Consider the following 20,144-nt stretch of genomic DNA (forward strand, 5'->3'; position numbering starts at 1 on the left):
TATATTTTCATATTTTATGTACAGTATAAAATATATATTTGGTGTACTTTTATATTTTATATATGGTATTTAATATTCATTTAGTGTAATTTGATATTTTATGTACAGTTTATAATATATATTTGGTGTTCTTTGTTATTTTATGTACAGTATATAATATATATTTTGTATATTTTCATATTTTATGTACATTATAAAATATATATTTGGTGCACTTTTTTTTATGTAGAGCATGTAATATTTCTTTAGTAGAATTTGATATTTTATGTACAGTTTATAATATATATTTGGTGTACTTTGGTATTTTATGTACACTATATAATATGTATTTTGTATATTTTCACATTTCATGTACAGTAGATAATATATATTTGGTGTACTTTCGTATTTTCTGTACAGTATATAATATATATTTTGTATCTTTTCACATTTTATGTACAGTAGACAATATAAATTTGGTGTACTTCCGTATTTTATGTACAGTATATAATATATATTTGATGTATTTTCATATTTTATGTACAGTATAGAATATATATTTGCTGTACTTTTTAAATTTTATGTACAGTATATTATATATTTTGTGTATTTTCATATTTTATGAAGAGTAAAAAATATATATTTGGTGTACTTTTATATTTTATGTACAGTATATAATATTTATTTAGTGTAATTTGATATTTTATGTACAGTTTATATTATATATTTGGTGTACCTTGATATTTTATGTACTGTATATATTATATATTTTGTACATTTTCATATAACATGTACAGTACATAATATATAGTTGGTGTACTTTTGTATTTTATGTACAGTATATAATATATATTTAGTGTAATTTGATATTTTATGTACAATTTATAAAATATATTTGGAGTACTTTGGTATTTTATGTACAGTATATAATATGTATTTTGTATATTTTCAAATTTTATGTACAGTAGATAATATATATTTGGTGTACTTCTGTATTTTATGTACAGTATATAAAATATATTTGAAGTACTTTCATATTTTATGTACAGTATATGATATATATTTGCTTTACTTTTTATATTTCATGTATAGTATAAAATATATATTTAGTGTAACTTGATATTTAATGTACAGTTTATAATATATATTTGGTGTACTTTGGTATTTTCCGTACAGTATATAATACATATTTTGTATATTTTCACATTTTATGTACAGTAGATAATATATATTTGGTGTACTTTGATATTTTATGTACAGAATATAATATATATTTTCTATATTTTCATATTTTATGTAAAGTATAAAATATATATTTGGTGTACTTTTATATTTTATATATGGTATTTAATATTTATTTAGTGTAAGTTGGTATTTTATGTACAGTTTATAATATATATTTGGTGTTATTTTTTATTTTATGTACAGCACATAATATATATTTTGTATATTTTCATATTTTATGTTCATTATAAAATATATATTTGGTGTACTTTTATATTTTAGGTAGAGCATATAATATTTCTTTAGTGTAATTTGATATTTTATGTACAGTTTATAATACATATTTGGTGTACTTCCGTATTTTATGTACAGTATATAATATATATTTGATGTATTTTCATATTTTATGTACAGTATATAATATATGTTTGCTGTACTTTGATATTCAATGTACAGTATATTATATATTTTGTGTATTTTGATATTTTATGAAGAGTAAATATATATATTTTGTGTACATTCATATTTAATGAGCGGTATATAATATGTATTTTGTGTAATTTGAAATTTTATATAGAGTTTATATTATATATTTGGTGTACCTTTATAATTTATGTACAGTATATAATATATATTTTGCATATTTTCATATTTTATGTATATTATAAAATGTATATTTGGTGTACTTTTATATTTTATGAAGAGCATATAATATTTCTTTAGTGTAATTTGATATTTTATGTGCAGTTTATAATATATATTTGGTGTACTTCCGTATTTTATGTACAGTATATAATGTATATTTGATGTATTTTCATATTTTATGTACAGTATATAATATATATTTGCTGTACTTTGATATTTTATGTACAGTATATTATATATTTTGTATATTTTCATATTTTATGAAGAGTAGAAAACATTTATTTGGTGTACTTTTATATTTTATGTACAGTATATAATATTTATTTAGTGTAATTTGATATTTTATGTACAGTTTATATTAAATATTTGGTGTACCCTGATATTTTATGTACAGTATATAATATATATTTTGTATATTTTCATATAACTTGTACAGTATATTATATATATTTGGTGTAATTTTGTATTTTAAGAACAGTATATAATATATATTTAGTGTAATTTGATATTTTATTTACAGTTTATAATATATATTTGGTGTACTTTGTTATTTTATGTAGAGTATTTAATATATATTTTGTATATTTTCATATTTTATGTACAGTAGATAATATATATTTGGTGTACTTCCGTATTTTCTGTACAGTATATAATATATATTTTGTATCTTTTCACATTTTATGTACAGTAGATAATATGTATTTGGTGTACTTACGTATTTTATGTACAGTATCTATTATATATTTGATGTATTTTCAAATTTTATGTACAGTATATAATAAATATTTGCTGTACTTTTTATATTTTATGTACAGTATACTATATATTCTGTGTATTTTCATATTTTATGAAGAGTAAAAAATATATATTTGGTGTACTTTTATATTTTATATATGGTACTTAACATTTATTTAGTGTAATTTGATATTTTACGTACAGTTTATATTATATATTTGGTGTTCCTTGATATTTTATGTACAGTATATAATATATATTTTGTATATTTTCATATAACATGTACAGTATATAATATATATTTGGTGTACTTTTGTATTTTATGTACAGTATATAATATATATTTAGTGTAATTTTATATTTTATGTTCAGTTTATCATATATATTTGGAGTACTTTGGTATTTTATGTACAGTATATAATATATATTTTGTATATTTTCACATTTCATGTACAGTAGATAATATATATTTGGTGTACTTTGATATTTTATGTACAGTATATAATATATATTTTGTATATTTTCATATTTTATGTAAAGTATAAAATATATATATGGTGTACCTTTATATATTATATATGGTATTTAATATTTATTTAGTGTAATTTGATATTTTATGTACAGTTTATAATATACATTTGGTGTTCTTTGGTATTTTATGTACAGTATATAATATATATTTTGTATATTTTCATATTTTTGTACAGTATAAAATATATATTTGGTGTACTTTTATATTTTATATACAGCATATAATATTTATTTAGTGTAACTTGATATTTTCTGTGCAGTTTATAAAATATACTTGTGTACTTCCGTATTTTATGTACAGTATATAATATATATTTGATGTATTTTCATACTTTATGTACAGTATATAATATATATTTGCCATACGTTGATATTTTATGTACAGTATGTTATCTATTTTGTATATTTTCATATTTTATGAAGAGTAAAAATCATAAATTTGGTGTACTTTCATATTTTATGTACAGTATATAATATTTATTTAGTGTAATTTGAAATTTTCTGTATAGTTTATATTATATATTTGGTGTACCTTGATATTTTATGTACAGTATATAATATATATTTTGTATGTTTTCATATAACATGTACAGTATATAATATATATTTGGTGTACTTTTGTATTTTATGTACAGTATATAATATGTATTTAGTGTAATTTGATATTTTATGTACAGTTTATCATATATATTTGGAGTACTTTGGTATTTTATGTACAGTATATAATATATATTTTGTATATTTTCACATTTTATGTACAGTAGAAAATATGTATTTGGTGTACTTTGATATTTTATGTACAGCATATAATATACATTTTGTATATTTTCATATGTTATGTAAAGTATAAAATATATATATGGTGTACCTTTACATTTTATATATGGTATTTAATATTTATTTAGTGTAATTTGATATTTTATGTACAGTTTATAATATATATATGGTGTTCTGTGGTATTTTATGTACAGTATATAATATATATTTTGTATATTTTCAAATTTTTGTACAGTATAAAATATATATTTGGTGTACTTTTATATTTTATATACAGCATATAATACTTATTTAGTGTAATTTGATATTTTTTGTGCAGTTTATAAAATATACTTGTGTACTTCCGTATTTTATGTACAGTATATAATATATATTTGATGTATTCTCATATTTTATGTAAAGTATATAGTATATGTTTGCTGTACTTTGATATTTTATGTACAGTATATTATCTATTTTGTATATTTTCATATTTTATGAAGAGTAAAAAACATATATTTGGTGTACTTTTATATTTTATGTACAGAATATTATATATTTTGCATATTTTCATATTTTATTTACAGTATAATATATGTATTTGGTGTACTTTTATATTTTATATACAGTATATAATATTTACTTAGTGTAATTTGATATTTTATGTACAGTTTATATTATATATTTGGTGTACCTTGATATTTCATGTACAGTATATAATGTATATTTTGTATATTTTTATATAATATGTACAGTACATAATATATATTTAGTGTACTTTTATCTTTTTTGTACTGTATGTAATATATATTTAGAGCAATTTGAAATTTTATGTACAGTTTATATTATATATTTGGTGTACTTTGGTATTTTATGTACAGTATGTAAGATATATTTTGTATATTTTCACATTTTATGTACAGTAGATATATATTTGGCATACATTGATATTTTATGTACAGTATATTATATATTTTGTATATTTTCATATTTTACTTACAGTATATAATATATATTTGGTGTACTTTTATGTTTTACTTACAGTAAATAATATTTATTTAGTGTAATTTGATATTTTATGTACAGATTACAATATATATTTCGTGTACTTTGGTATTTTATGTACTGTATATAATATGTAGTGTATATTTTCACATTTTATGTACAGTAGATAACAAATATTTGGTGTACTTTGATATTTTATGTACAGTATATTATATATTTTGTATATTTTCATATTTTATGAATAGTAGAAAATATATATTTGGTGTACTTTTATATTTTATGTACAGTATATAATATATATTTAGTGTAATTTGATATTTTATGTACAGTTTATAATATATATTTGGTGTACTTTGGTATTTTATGTACAGTGTATAATATTTATTTTGAATATTTTCGCATTTTATGTACAGTAGATAATATATATTTGGTGTACTTTGATATTTTATGTACAGTGTATTATATATTTTGTATAATTTCATATTTTATGTACAGTGTGAAATATATATTTGATGTAATTTTATATTTTATGTACAGTACATAATATTTATTTAGTTTAATTTGATATTTTATGTACAGTTTATAATATATATTTGGTGTACTTCGGTATTTTATGTACAGTATATACTATATATTTGATGTATTTTCATATTTTATGTACAGTATATAATATATATTTGGTGTACCTTGATATTTTATGTACATTATATTATATATTTTGTATATTTTCATATTTTATGAAGAGTAAAAAATATACGTTTGGTGTACTTTTATATTTTATGTACAGTATATAATATTTTTTAATGTAATTTGATATTTTATGTACAGTTTATATTATATATTTGGTGTACTTGGATATTTTATGTGCAGTACAAAATATATATTTTGTATATTTTCATATAATATGTACAGTATATAATATAAATTTGGTGTACTTTTATATTTTATGTACAGTACATAATATATATTTAGTGTAATTTGATATTTTATGTATAGTTTGTAATATATATTTGGTGTACTTTGGTATTTTATGTACAGTATATAATATATATTTCGTATATTTTCTCATTTTATGTACAGCATATAATATATATTTGCAGTACTTTTATATTTTATGTACAGTATATAATATTTATTTAGTGTACTTTGATATTTTATGTACAGTTTATATTATATATTTGATGTACCTTGATATTTCATGTACAGTATATAATATATATTTTGTATATTTTCATATAATATGTACAGTATATAATATATATTTAGTGTACTTTTGTATTTTATGTACAGTATATAATATATATTTAGTGTAATTTGAAATTTTATGTACAGTTTATAATATATATTTGGTGTACTTTGGTATTTTATGTACAGTATATAATATATATTTTGTATATTTTCATTTTTTATGTACAGTAGATAATATATATTTTGTGTACTTTGATATTTTATGCAGAGCATATAGTATTTATTTAGAGTAATTTGATATTTTATGCACAGTTTATATTATATATTTGGTGTACTTTGATATTTTATGTACATTATATAATATATATTTTGTATATTTTCATATATTATGTACAGCATATAATATATGTTAGGTGTACTTTTATATTTTATGTACAGGATATAATATTTATTTACTGTAATTTTATATTTTATGTGCAGTCTGTATTATATATTTGGTGTACCTTGGTATTTCATGTACAGTATATAATATATATTTTGTATATTTTCATATAATATGTAGAGTATATAATATATACTTGGTGTACTTTTATATTTTATGTACAGTATACAATATATATTTCGGGTAATTTGAAATTTTATGTACAATTTATAATATATATTTGGTGTACCTTGGTATTTTATGTACAGTATGTTATATATTTTGTATATTTTCATATTATATGTACAGTAGATAATATATATTGGGTGTACTTTGATAGTTTATGTACAGTATATTATATACGTTGTATATTTTCATATTTCATGTACAGTATATAATATGTATTTGGTGTACTTTGATATTTTATGTACAGTATATGATATGTATTTGGTGTACTTTGATATTTTATGTACAGTATATGATATATATTTGTTGAAGTTTGATATTTTATGTACAGTATATAATATATATTTGGTGAAATTTGGTATATTATGAACAGTATATCCTACATATTTGGTGAAACTGGATATTTTATGTACAGTATATAATATATATTTGGTGAAATTTGATATTTTTTGTACAGTATATAATATATATTTGGTGTACTTTGATATTTTATGTACAGTATAAGATATATATTTGGTGAACTTTGATATTTTATATACAGTATATAATATATATTTGATGGAATTTGATATTTTATGTACAGTTTATATTATATAATTGGTGTACCTTAATATTTTATGTACAGTATATAATATATATTTTGTATATGTTCATATAATATGTTTACTATATAATACATATTTTGTGTAATTTCATATTTTATGTACAGTATATAATATATATTTAGTGTAACTTGATATTTTATGTAGAGTTTATAATATATATTTGGTGTACTTTGATATTTTATGAACAGTGTATATTATATATTTTGTGTATTTTCATATTTTATCTACAACATATAATACATTTGGTGTACTTTGATATTTTATGTATGGTATATAAAACATACTTTGTATATTTTCGTATTTTATGTACAGTGTATAAGATATATTTGGTGTACTTTTATATTTTTTGTACGGCATATAATGTATATTTGGTGTAATTAGATATTTTATGTACAGTATATAGTATATATTTGGTGTGCTTTGATATTTTATGTACAGCATATAATATATATTTGGTTTACATGTATATTTTATGTACTGCATATAATATTTATTTAGAGTAGTTTGATATTTTATCTACAGTTTATAATATATATTTGGTGTACTTTGGTATATTATGTACAGTATACAATAAGTATTTCATGGTTTTTCATTTTTTATGTATAGTATATAATATATATTTGGTGTACTTTTATATTTTATGTATAGTATATTATATATTTTGTATATTTTCATATTTTATGAAGAGTGTAAAATATATCTTTGTTTTACTTTTATATATAACGTGCAGTATATAATATTTATTTAGTGTCATTTGATGTTTTATGTGCAGTTTTTTTAAGTTATAATATCTATTTGGTGTACTTTATTTTATGTACAGTATATAGTATATTTTGTGTATTTTCATATTTTATGTACAGTGTAATATATATATTTGGTGTACTTTTATATTTTATGTACAGTATATAATATTTATTTGGTGTAATTTCATAATTTATGTACAGTTTATAATACATATTTGGTGTACTTTTGTATTTTATGTACAGTATATAATATATATTTTGTATATTTTCATACTTTATGTACAGTATATAACATATATTTGGTGTACTTTGATATGTTATGTACAGTATATTATATATTTTGTATATTTTCATATTTTATGTAGAGTATAAAATATATTTTTGGTGTACTTTTATATTTTATGTACAACATATAATATTTATTTAGTGTAATTTGATATTTTATGTACATTTCATATTATATATTTGGTGTACTTTGATATTTTATGTACAGCATATAATATATATTTTGTATATTTTCATATATTATGTACAGTATATAGTATATATTTGGTGTACTTTTATATTTTATGTACTGTATAAAATATTTATTTAGTGTAATTTGATATTTTATGTACAGTTTATAATATATATAAGGTGTACTTTGGTATTTTATGTACAGTATATAATATATATTTTGTGTATTTTCATATTTTATGTACATGTGTTAATATATATTTGTTGTACTTTGGTATTTTAAGTACAGTATATTGTATATTTTGTGTATTTTCATATTTTATGTAGTGTATAAAATATATATTTGGTGTACTTTTATATTTTATGTTCAGTATTTAATATTTATTTAGTGTAATTTGATATTTTATGTACAGTTTATAATATATATTTGGTGTACTTTGATATTTTAAGTACTGTATATAATATATATTTTGTATATTTTCATACTGCTTTTCAGTATATGATATATATTTGGTGTACTTTTTATTTTAGGTACAGTGTATAAGATTTATTTAGTGTAATTTGATATTTATTTTACACTTTATAATATATATTTTGTGTACTTTGGTATTTTATGTACAGTATATAATATATATTGTACATTTCCATATTTTATGTGCAGTATATAATATATCTTTGGTGTACTTTTATATTTTATGCACAGTATATTATGTATATGTATATTTTCATATTTTATGTACAGTATAAAATATATCTTGGTGTAATTTTATATTTTATGTACAGTATATAATATTGATTTAATGTAATTTGATATTTTATGTACTGTTTACAATATATATTTGGTTTACTTTGATATTTTATTTATAGTATATAATATATATTTTGTATATTTTCATATTTTATGTACAGTATATAATATATATTTTGTGTACTTTAAAATTTTTTGTACAGTATATAATATTTATTTAGAGTAATTTGATATTTTATCTACAGTTACAATATATATTTGGTGTACATTGGTATTTTATGTACAGTATTTAATATATAATTGTATGTTTTCTTATTTAATGCACAGTACTTCGTGTACTTTTATATTTTATGTACAGTATATAATATTGATTTAGTGTAATTTGATGTTTTGTGTAAAGTTTATACTACATATTTGGTTTACTTTGATGTTTTATGTACAGTATAAGATATATATTTTGTGTATTTTCATATTTTATGTACAGTATGTGATATATATTTGGTGTAATTTGATATTTTATGTACAGTATATAATATATATTTTCTATACTTTCATATTTTATGTACAGTATATTATATATCTGTATATTTTCTTATTTTATGTTCAGAGTAAAATATATATTTAGAGAACTTTTATATTTTATGTATTGTATTTAATATTTATTTATTGTAATTTGATATTTTATGTACAGTTTATATTATATATTTGGTGTACCTTGGTATTTCATGTACAGTATATAATATATATTTTGTATATTTTCATATAATACGTAGGGTACATAGTATATATTTGGTGTACTTTTACATTTTATGTACAGTATATAATATATATTGAGTGTAATTTGAAATTTTATGTACAATTTATAATATATATTTGTTGTACTTTGGTATTTTATGTCCAGTATATAATATATACTTTGTATATTTTCACATTTTATGTACTGTATAAAATATATATCTGGGGTACTTTGATATTTTATGTACAGTATATTATATATGTTGAATATTTTCATATTTTATGTACAGTATATAATGTATATTTGGTGTACTTTTATATTTCATGTACAGTATATAATACATATTTAGTGTAATTTTATATTTTATGTACTGTTTATGATATATATTCGGTGTACTTTGGTATTTTATGTACTGTATATAATATATATTTTGTATATTTTCACATTTTATGTACAGTAGATAACATATATTTGGTGTACTTTGATATTTTATGTACAGAATATTATATATTTTGCATATTTTCATATTTTATTTACAGTATAATATATGTATTTGGTGTACTTTTATATTTTATGTACAGTATATAATATTTATTTAGTGTAATTTCATATTTTATGTACAGTTTATATTATATATTTGGTGTACCTTGATATTTCATGTACAGTATATAATGTATATTTTGTATATTTTCATATAATATGTACAGTACATAATATATATTTAGTGTACTTTTATCTTTTTTGTACTGTATATAATATATATTTAGTGTAATTTGAAATTTTATGTACAGTTTATATTATATATTTGGTGTACTTTGGTATTTTATGTACAGTATGTAATATATATTTTGTATATTTTCTCATTTTATGTACAGTAGATAATATATATTTGGCATACATTGATATTTTATGTACAGTATATTATATATTTTGTATATTTTCATATTTTACATACAGTATAGAATATATATTTGGTGTACTTTTATGTTTTACGTACAGTATATAATATTTATTTAGTGTAATTTGATATTTTATGTACAGTTTACAGTATATATTTCGTGTACTTTGGTATTTTATGTACTGTATATAATATATATTGTGTATATTTTCACATTTTATGTACAGTAGATAACATATATTTGGTGTACTTTGATATTTTATGTACAGTATATTATATATTTTGTATATTTTCATATTTTATGAATAGTGAAAAATATATATTTGGTGTAGTTTTATATTTTATGTAAAGTATATAATATATATTTAGTGTAATTTGATATTTTATGTACACTTTATAATATATATTTGGTGTACTTTGGTATTTTATGTACAGTGTATAATATTTATTTTGTATATTTTCACATTTTATGTACAGTAGATAATATATATTTGGTGTACTTTGATATTTTATGTACAGTGTATTACATATTTTGTATAATTTCATATTTTATGTACAGTGTGAAATATATATTTGATATACTTTTATATTTTATGTACAGTATATATTTTATGAAGAGTAAAAAATATATATTTTGTGTACTTTAATATTTTATGTACAGTATATAATATTCATTTAGTGTAATTTGATATTTTATGTACAGTATAAATTATATATTTGGTGTACTTTGATATTTCTTGTGCAGTATATAATATATATTTTGTATATTTTCATATATTATGTTCAGTATGTAATATGTATTTGGTGTACTTTTATGTTTTATGTGCAGTATATAATATTTATTTAGGGTAAACTGATATTTTATGTACAGTTTATAATATATATTTGGTGTTCTTTGGTATTTTGTGTACACTATATAATATATATTTTGTATATTTTCACTTTTATTGCACAGTACTTGGTGTACTTTGATATTTTATGTGTAGCATATAATATTTATTTAACGTAATTTGATGTTTCTTGTGCAGTTTTTTACTTTATAATATGTATTTGGTGTACTTTGTTATTTTATGTACAGTATATGATATATTTTGTATATTTTCATATTTTATGTACAGTGTATAATATATATTTGGTGTACTTTTATATTTTATGTACAGTATATAATATTTATTTAGTGTAATTTGATATTTTATGTACAGTTTATAATATATATTTGGTGTACTTTAGTATTTTATGTACGATATATAATATGTATTTTGTATATTTTCATGTTTTATGTACAGTATATCATATATATTTGGTGTAGTTTTATATTTTATGAACCGTGTGTAATATATATTTTGTATACTTTCATATTTTATGTGCAGTATATAATATTTATTTGGTGTACTTTGATATTTTATGTACAATATATAAAACTTATAGTGTTTACTTTGATATTTTGTGTACAATATATAATATATATTTTATGTACTTTGATATTTTATGAACAATGTATTATATATTTTTTCTGTACATTGATATTTTATGTACAATATAAAATACACATATTATTTAGTCTGATATTTTATGTACAATATGTAATATATGTTTTGTGTACTTTGATATTTTATGTACAATATATAATATGTCTTTTGTGTACTTTGATATTTTATGTACAATATATATGTTTCGTGTACTTTGATATTTTATGTACAATATAAAATATATGTTTTGTGTTGTTTGATATATTACGTACAATACATAATATATGTTTTGTGTATGTTGATATTTTAGGTACAATATATAATAAATGTTTTCTATACTTTTATATTTTATGTACAATTTATAAAATATTGTGTACCTTGATATTTTATGTACGATATTCATATATCATATATTATATATAATATGTATCATACATTACCTATGTTACACATTTTATGTTATACATATTGTATATGATAGGTTATATATCTTAAATATATTTTCTATATTATATATCATATGTATCATATATATTGTGTAGTTTGATATTTTATGTACAACATATAAGATACATTTTGTGTAGTTTGATATTTTATGTACTATATATGATATAATTTGTGTACTTTGGTATTTTAGATAGAATATATAAGATATATATTGTGTACTTTGATGTTTTATGTACAATATATAAGATGTGTTTTGTGTACTTTTTAATTTTATGCACAATATATAAGATATATTTTGTGAACTTTGCTATTTTATATACATTATATAAGATATACTTTGTGTACTTTGATGTTTTATGTACAATACAGTAATTATAGTTTTGTACTTTGATATTTCATGTACAATATATCAGATATAGCTTGTGTGCTTTGAAATTTTATGTACAACATATAAGATATGGTTTGTGTACTGTCATATTTTATGAACACTATATGATATAGTTTGTTCACTTTGATATTTTATGCACAATATGTAAGATATAGTTTGCCTACTTTGATATTTTATGTACAATATATAAGATATAGTTTGTGTACTTTGATATTTTATTTACAATATATAAGATATGGTTTGTGTACTTTCATATTTTGTGTACAATATATCAGAAATATTTTGTGTACTTTGGTATTTTATGTACTGTATATAAGATATAGTTTGTGTACTTTGAAATTTTATGAACAATATATAAGATATGGTTTGTGTACTTTGATATTTTATGTAAAATATATAACATATAGTTTGTGTACTTTCATATTTTATGTACAACATATAATATATATTTTTTTCTTTGATATTTTATGTACAATATAATACCTATTTTGTGTACTTTGATATTTTATGTACATCATATAACATATATTTTGTGTAATTTGATATGTTATGTACAATATACAGTATATGTTTTGTGTACATTGATATTTTTTGTAAGATATATGAATATCATGTAATATATAATGTGTATAATATATTACATATATCATAAATTTTATGTAATATCTGTCATATATATTATGTTATATATCATATATTATCAATAATATATATCATATGTTCAAGGTAAAATTTATCATACATTGTATAATATATAGCTTATGGTATATATATATAATATATTATATAATATATAGCATGGATTACATAATATATATCATATATCATACTATATACCACATATCATATAATAGACATCATACATTATATTATATATATCTAATGTTATATAATATATGTCACAGATTATATTTTTTATAGTCGTTATATATTACCTATTGTATACTTTTTACTCATCATATAATCTATAATTTAAATATTATATAATATATTATATATTTTGTTATACGTATAATATATATAAAGTATATTTTATATATTTTATATATGATATATTTAATATATAATATATATAATCTGTTATATACAATATATGTATAATATATATAATATATATATCTTATATATATGAAACATATAATAATATATATAATATAATATATATATAAAAATATACATGATATGAAATATAATATATTTTATAGATCATTGTACAATACACATATTATATATTAGATAAAATACATAATATATATTATATGTTATATATTATATAAATAATATATAATATGTAATATATAATGTCATACAATATATATTATATATTACATGTAATATGTAATATATATAATATATAATATATGTAATATGACATGATATTTTTTATGTGTATTATGAGATATTATATATTATATATTATATATTACAGATATAATATATTATACACTACGTAATGCATATATATAATATATATTATATATATAATTGTTTTTAGACAGAGCCTTGTTCTGTTGCACAAACTGGGGTGCATTGGCACCATCTTCGCTCACTGCAATCTCCGCCTCACGGGTTCAAGTGATTGTCCTGCCTCAGCCTCCCAGGTAGCTGGGAGTACACCATACTGGGACTACTCCAGCTGCCACCATACGTGGCTGAATTTTTAGTTTTAGTAGAGACAGGATTTCACTGTATTGGCCAGGATGGTCTTGATCTCCTCACGTTGTGACCCTCTTGCCTTGGCCTCCCGAAGAGCTGGGATTAGAGGCCTGAACCAAGATACATCTTTTTTAAATGAAGAAAAATTTCAAAGTTACTCTGTTTGGTACAACAATCAAACATATAATTTGAGGAATAAAACATAACCATGAAACATATTGATAACTGCATATGGAAAATACAGAAGATAATGTTTTAAATAACATATTTGGAAAGCTCTGACTAATAATTTGAAGAGTTTGCATTTGACAGGCCAGTTTGAACATACCTTGAATGCAGCAACACAGGTTCCACATGAGAAAAATCAAAATCAGGGAAAATGAAACCAAGAAAGATTCAATCTGATCTGAGCTTTGAAAAACTCAGCACAGACAGTGGCACTTAGGACCAAGGGCAGGAGATCCCTAATCCCATCACCACGGTGATAGGGCACAAACATTCCAGGGTGAAGGCACAATCCACATTGTGAGGTCCAACTGCTGCCAGGCAGTCAGGAGTGCTTTTACATGTACAGGAAGGTCATTCAAGGCTCAGTGTTTTATTTAAAAACTGAATCCCAAGCCTACACATTACTACGCTGTACTTCTTAAAATAAGTTATGAGATGGGAAATAGGGCACCCCCAAATGTATATATATATGTGTGTATATATATATATTATTTATATAATGTAATATATATAACTTATATAATATGTTTAACATATATATAATTTTATTTTACATCCTGAATCTTTATAGTATATATAATGTATTATGTATAATATAATATAAAATGATATGTTATTATTATATACTATATAATGCATTTAATAATATATAATTATTTCATATAACATAATATATAATTATACACATAATTATACAGTTATATATAATTATAAGAATATAATAATATACAGTATATATAATATATAATATCTAATATATCATACGTTATATAATGTAGAATATCATATGTATAACACAGTATATAATATATAATATATACTATATGATATAATATATAATGTATTATACATTACATGTAATATGTAACATATTATGCATAATATGTAATATGTTAGATATTACATAACATATAATGTGTTATATATTAGACGTTATATATTATGTAACATATTATATATTATATCATATTATAATATATATTATAATATATAAGACATAGATTAAATGTTATATAATATATTACATTATATATAATAATACAATATAATATATAATATATAGTGATATATATAATATATTATGATATATTATATATTAGATATTAAGATATTTTACATATAATATGTAATATAATCATATATAATAGAATGTAATATACAATATATAATATATAACATATATAATATATATTATAGATCGTATATAATATATATCATGTATTATATATTATAGATCGTATATAATATATATCATGTATTATATATAATATATTATATAATATGTATCATATATTACATATATCATACATTATATGTAATACTTACCATATATTATACGTTATATATCATATACTATCTGTTATATATCATATATTATCAATAATATATATAATACGTTCAATGTAATATATATCATGCACTACATAATATTAGCATATGTTATATAATACATATAATATATTATATAATATATAGCATGTATCATACAATATATCTCATATGTCATAGTATATATCATACAACTCATATATAACAGAATTTTATATATTATATGTACTATATAAAATATTTTATATATTATATACACTATATAACATATTTTATATATTATATATACTATATAACATATTTTATATTTTATATATACTATATAACATATTTTATATATTATATATAATATATAAACTATATAATATATTTCATAAATCATATATAATATATATCATGTATTATATATAACATGCATCACATATTACATTTATCATACATTATATGTAATATATATCATTTATTATATGTTACGTATCATATACTATATGTTATATATCATATATTATCAATAATATATATCAAATGTTCATTGTAATATATATCATACATTATATAATATATAGCATATGTTATAAAATATATCTAATACATTATATAATATATAGCATACATTATATAATGTATATCATATATCATATTATATACCATATATCATATAATATATACCATACATTATATTATATATATGATATGCTATATATGTCACATATTATATTTATCATAGATGGTATATATTACCTATACTACATTATTTACATAGCATACAGTATATTATTTAAATATTATATAATATAATACATATTTTGTTTAACATACAATATGTATAATGTATATATTGTATATTTTATATAGGATATATTTGATATATCTTATATATAATCTCTTATATATATAATATATAAGAGATTATATATTATATACATGTCACAAAATATAATACATATTATAGATCATGATGTAATACACATATTATGTATTTGATAAAATATATAATATATAGATTATATAAATTACATATAATATAAATAATATATATTAGATGTAATATATAGTGTCATATAATATATATTACATATTATATATTACATGTAATATATAATAAATATAACACATATTATATATAATATGTCATTATATTTTTATGTATATTATGTGATATGATATATTATATATATTATACATTACAGATATAATATATTATATAATATATAATACATATTATATATATATTTGTTTTTAGACACAGTCTTGTTCTGTTGCACAGACTGTTGTGCAATGGCACCGTCTTTACTCACTGCAATCTCTGCCTCACGGGTTCAAGCGATTGTCCTGCCTTAGCCTCCCAGGTAGCTGGGACTACACCATACTGGGACTTCTCCAGCTGCCACCATGCCTGGCTAATTTTTTTAGTGCTAGTAGAGACAGGATTTCACTGTATTGGCCAGGATGGTCTTGATCTCCTCACGTTGTGATCCTCTTGCCTTGGCCTCCCAAAGTGCTGGGATTAGAGGCCTGAGCCAAGATACATCTTTTTTAAATGAAGAAAAATTTCAAAGGTACTCTGCTTGGTACAATAATCAAATATATAAATTGAGGAATAAAACATAACCATGAAACATATTGATAACTGCATATGGAAAATACAGAGGATAGTGTTTTGAAAAACATATTTGGAAAGCACTAACTAATAATTTGAAGAGTTTGCATTTGACAGGCCAGGATGAACATACCTTGAATGCAGCAACACAGGTTCCACATGAGAAAAATCAAAATCAGGGAAAATGAAACCACAAAGGTTCAATCCGCTCTGAGCTTTGAAAAACTCAGCACAGACAGTGGCACTTAGGACCAAGGGCGGGAGATCCCTAATCCCATCACCACGGCGATAGGGCATAAACATTCCAGGGTGAAGGCACAATCCACAATGTGCGGTTTAACTGCTGCCAGGCAGTCAGGAGTGCTTTCACATGTACAAGAAAGTCATTGAGGGCTCAGTGTTTTCTTTCAAAAACTGAATCCCAAGCCCACACATTACTATGCTGTACTTCTTAAAATAAGTTATGAGATGGGAAACAGGGCACCCCCAAACATATATATATATATATGTCTGTATATATATATATAATTTATATAATGTAATACATATAACTTATATAGTATGTATAACATATGTATAATTTTCTTTTACATCCTGCATCTGTATATTATATACAATATCTTATGTATAATATAAAATATAACCATATGTTATTATTATATACAATATAACACATGCAATAATATATAATTTTTACATATAACATAAAATATAATTATATACAAACTTATACAGTTTTATACATAATTATATATAATATAATAATATATAGTATATATAATATATAATATCTAATATATAATATGTTATATAATATAGAATATCAAATGTATAACACAGTATATAATATATAATATTTACTATATGATATAATGTATAATGTATTACATATTACAAATAAAATGTAACATATCATACATAATATGTAATATATTAGCTATTATATAACATATAGTGTAGTATATATTAGATGTTATATATTATTTACCATATTATATATTATATCGCCTTATAATATATATTATAACATTATATATGACATATATGAGATTAAATGCTTATAATATATTACATTACATATAATAATATAATATAATATAAAATATATTGTGATATATTACATATACTATATGATGATACAATATATATAAAGATATTTTATATATAATATGTAATATAATCATATATAATAGAAAATTATATACAATATATAATATATAACATATATAAAATATATCATATATCATATATTATATATCATGTATTATATATCATATATTATATAAAATATGTATCATATATTACATATATCATACATCATATGTAATATATGTCATATATTATATGTTATATATCATACACTGTATGTTATTTATCATATATTATCAATAATATATATCATGTGTTCAATGTAATATATATCATATATTACTTAATATATAGCATATGATATATAATATATAATATATTACATAATATATAGCACATATCATATAGTATATATTTCATAGTATATACCATACAACTCATATATAACAGAATTTTATATATTAGATATAATATATAACATATATAATATATTTCTAAAACATATCTAACATATATCATGTATTATATTTCTTGTATTATATGTAACGTGCATCACATATTACATTTATCTTACATTATATGTAATACATATCATATATTATATGTTATACATCATATATTATATGTAATATATCATATATTATCAATAATATATATCAAATCTTCCATGTTATATATATCATACATTATATAATATATAGCATAACTTATAAAATATATAAAATATATCATATAATATATAGCATATATTATATAATGTATATCATATATCATATTATATACCATATATGATATAATATACACCATACATTATATTATATATATCACATGCTATATAATATATGTCATGTATTATATTTATCATAGATTGTATATATTACCTATAATACATTATTTACGTAGCATATAGTATATAACTTAAATATTATCTAATCTATTATTTATTTTGTTTAACATATACTATGTACACTGTATATATTATATATTTTACATAGGATATATTTAATATATCATATATATAATCTACTATATATAATATATGAGAGATTATATATATTCTATACAAGTCATAAAATATAATA

Source organism: Gorilla gorilla, chromosome 22, assembly GCF_029281585.2.
Source record: "Gorilla gorilla gorilla isolate KB3781 chromosome 22, NHGRI_mGorGor1-v2.1_pri, whole genome shotgun sequence".
NCBI lineage: Eukaryota > Metazoa > Chordata > Mammalia > Primates > Hominidae > Gorilla > Gorilla gorilla.